General features: G+C 41.9%; 1 pseudogene; it reads right to left on the bottom strand.

Annotated features, from left to right (window-relative positions):
• Positions 1–2,255: 2,255 nt before the first annotated feature.
• On the bottom strand, positions 2,256–2,973 carry LOC130868022 (eukaryotic translation initiation factor 5A-1-like; annotated as a pseudogene).
• Between the last annotated feature and the right edge of the window lie 673 nt (positions 2,974–3,646).

The following is a 3,646-nucleotide window of genomic DNA, read 5'->3' as shown; positions in this document are numbered from 1 at the left end:
TCTCTCCATCTCCCCTTCCCCTCAACCCACCATCCTGCTCCCAACTTTTTCCCAGCGATCTTGTCTACTTCCAATGTCCAGGATGATAAATATATGTTTTTCTTTAGGTTCACCTTCTTATTTAGCTTCTCTAGGATCCCGAATTATAGGCTCAATGTCCTTTGTTTACGGCTATAATCCACTTATGATTGAGTACATATTATATTCCTCTTTTTTGGGTCTGGGTAATCTCAGTAAAGTGTTTTCTATTTACATCCATTTGCATGCAAAATTCAAGATGTCATTGCTTTTTACTGCTGAGTAGAACTCTAAAGTGTATATTACCACACCTTCTTTATCCATTCTTCAATTGAGGGGCACCTAGGTTGTTTCCAGGTTCTGGCTATTACAAATAGTGATGCTATGAACATAGTAGAACAAATGCTTTTGTAGTATGAATGGGCATCTCTTGGGTATATTACGAAAAGTGGAATTGTGGGATTCTGAGGTAGGTTGATTTCCAGTTTCCTGAGAAACCGCCACACTGATCTCCAAAGTAGTTGCACAAGTTTGCATTCCCACCAACAATGGATGAGTGTTTCCCTTATTCCACAACCTCTCTAGCATAGGCTATCCTTGGTGTTTTTGATTTTAGCCATTCTGACAGGTGTAAGATGGTATCTCAAAGTTGTTTTAATTTACATTTCCCTGATCGCTAAGGAGGTTGAGCATGACCTTAAGTGTCTTTTGGCCATTTGAACTTCTATTGAGAATTCTCTGTTCAGTTCAGTAACCCATTTTTTAATTGGGTTAATTAGAGTTTTAATGTCTAATTTCTTGAGTTCTTTATATATTTTGAAGATCAGATCTTTTTCTGTTGTGGGGTTGGTGAAGATCTTTTCCCATTCAGTAGAATGCCTTTTTGTCTTAATGACAGTGCCTTTTGCATTACAGAATCTTCTCAGTTTCAGGAGGTCCCATTTATTCATTGTTGCTCTTATTGTCTGTGCTACTGGGGTTATATATAAGAAGTGGTCTCCTGTGCCCATGTGTTGCAGTCTACTTCCCACTTTCTCTTCTATCAGGTTCAGTGTAGTCAGATTTATACTGAGGTCTTTAATCCATTTGGACTTGAGTTTTGTGCATGGTAATAGATATGAATCTATTTTCATTCTTCTACATGTTGACATCCAGTTATGCCAGCACCATCTGTTAAAGATGATTTCTTTCTTCCATTGTATAATTTTAGCTCCTTTGTCAAAATTCAGGTGTTCATACGTTTGTGGGTTAATATCCGGGTCTTTGATTTGATTCCATTGGTCAACATCTCTGTTTTTATGCCAATACCAGGCTGCTTTCATTACTGTAGGTCTGTAATAGAGTTGGAAGTCAGGGATGGTAATGCCTCCAGAAGTACTTTTATTGTATAGAATTGTTTTGGCTATCCTGGGTTTTTTTGTTTTTCCATATAAAGTTGATTATTTTTCTCTCAAGGTCTGTGAAGAATTTTGTTGGGATTTTGATGAGGATTGCATTGAATCTATAGATTGCTTTTGGTAGAATTGCCATTTTTACTATGTTGATCCTCCCAATCCAAGAGCAAAGGAGATCCTTCCATTTTCTGGTATCCTCTTCAATTTCTTTCTTCAAAGACTTAAAGTTTTTGTCAAATAGATCTTTTACTTCCTTGGTTAGAGTTACCTCAAGATACTTTATGCTATTTGTGGCTATCATGAAAGGTGATGCTTCTCTGATTTCCCTCTCTGCTTCTTTATCCTTTGTGTATAGGAGGGCAACTAATTTTTTGGAGTTGATCTTGTATCCTGCCACATTACTAAAGGTGTTTATCAGCTGTAGGAGTTCTTTTGGGGGGGGCCTTCATATTAAACTTGTAGTTTTATTCAGGTTTGATTTTTAACAAATGTGTCAGGGAGAACCTCAGGAAAGGGTGAAGCCCATGGGGGCAAGACCCTCCCAGATGCCTAAGGAAAGATCATGTCTGCTCCCCCCCCACTCTTCTCTTTACCTCGAAAGGGGCTTGGGGACGAGATACAGGCAGGGAAGGGGGCTGGTCCCCTGTCTGTACAAGTGGTGCTTGGGGGTGAAGGACTATGGAGAGCAGGAGACCAAGCCAGGGATAAGTGGGATAAAGGACACAAGACCATTTGCCAGAATCCACAGCTTTCTGATTCCAAATTGAATTAAAAAGAAAATAAAAGAGGTGAGGGGGCCTAAACCACAAGCAATACCTTTCCCCCTTTCCTCCACAAGGGCTGTGAGGGCAGAGGCAGGTAGCTTCACCAAGGCCATGGCTCCCTCATTCCTGACCAAGGGAGCTAGGTGAATGGCAGGGTCCCCCCGACAGTTTGAAGGGGTGAGGAAAACCAAAATAAAACTTCAAATAAATTGTATAGGAGTCCAGCCAAGGCCCCAGCCAGAGCAGAACCCAGCTGGGGGAAGGGCCTCTGTAGGCTCAAGGATCACTGCTGCCACCACTGCCACCCTGGGAGCCAGTTATTTTGCCATGGCCTCTATTGCAACAGCTGCCTCCTCTGTCATGGCAGACAGCACCATGATCAGAATCTCTTCTCCATAGTCATACTTCTGGTCAATCTCCTTGCCAAGGTCTCCCTCAGGCAGACGAAGGTCCTCTCGTACCTCCCCACTGTCCTGGAGCAGGGATAGGTACCTATCCTGGATGCCAATCAGCTAGAAATCATTCTTTTTGATGTTGGGGACATCCATATTGTGAGTTGACGGGCAGATATCTTCATATTTCTTCCCAGTAGAAATGTCAATACCAACCAGGTGGACCTTAGCATGGCCATGCTTGCCAGTCTTTGAAGTAGACTTCTTGACGATCTTACATGGCTGGCCTTTGAGCACCACAAAATCATTCTTACGTAATGCTGAGCCCTGCATGGGGAAGGTGGCTGAGACCCCTGCATCACCTGTCTTGAAGTCCAAGTCATCTGCCATTTTAAGAGGCTTCAATTCCAACTACTGACTCGACCCCATCTGCTTGCCACGAGCCCAACCACTGTCTCCAAACCCGCTGCTGTCACCGCCTCTGCCTCTAGCGCTGCCGCCACTGCTGCACACGGGTCTTAGTACGCAGGCGCCGACTGCCCTCTCTGTAGGAGTTCTTTGGTAGAGTTTTTGGGGTCTCTTATGTACAGCATCATATCATCTGCAAATAGCGAAAGTTTGTCTTCTTACTTTCCAATTCAAATCCCCTTGATCTCCTTATGTTGTCTTATTGATATTGCTAGAACTTCAAGCACTATATTGAAGAGGTATGGAGAGAGTGGACAGCCTTGTCGTGTTCCTGATTTTAGTGGAATGGCTTTGTGTTTCTCTCCATTTAATTTGATGTTAGCTGTTGGCTTGCTGTATATTGCTTTTATTATATTTAGGTATGAACCTTATATTCCTAATTTCTCTAAGACCTTTATCATAAAGGGGTGTTGAATTTTGTCAAATGCTTTTTCAGCATCTCATGAAATGATCATATGTTTTTTGTTCAGTTTATTTGTATGATGGATTACAGTGATAGATTTTCATATCTTGAACCAGCCCTGTATCTCTGGGATGAAGCCTACTTGATCATAATGGATAATTTTTTTGATGTGTTCTTGGATTCGTTTGCCAGGATTTTATTGAGAAC

The sequence above is a fragment of the Chionomys nivalis genome, chromosome X, assembly GCF_950005125.1.
Source record: "Chionomys nivalis chromosome X, mChiNiv1.1, whole genome shotgun sequence".
NCBI classification, from domain to species: domain Eukaryota; kingdom Metazoa; phylum Chordata; class Mammalia; order Rodentia; family Cricetidae; genus Chionomys; species Chionomys nivalis.
This window is presented reverse-complemented; position numbering and strand designations above follow the sequence as displayed.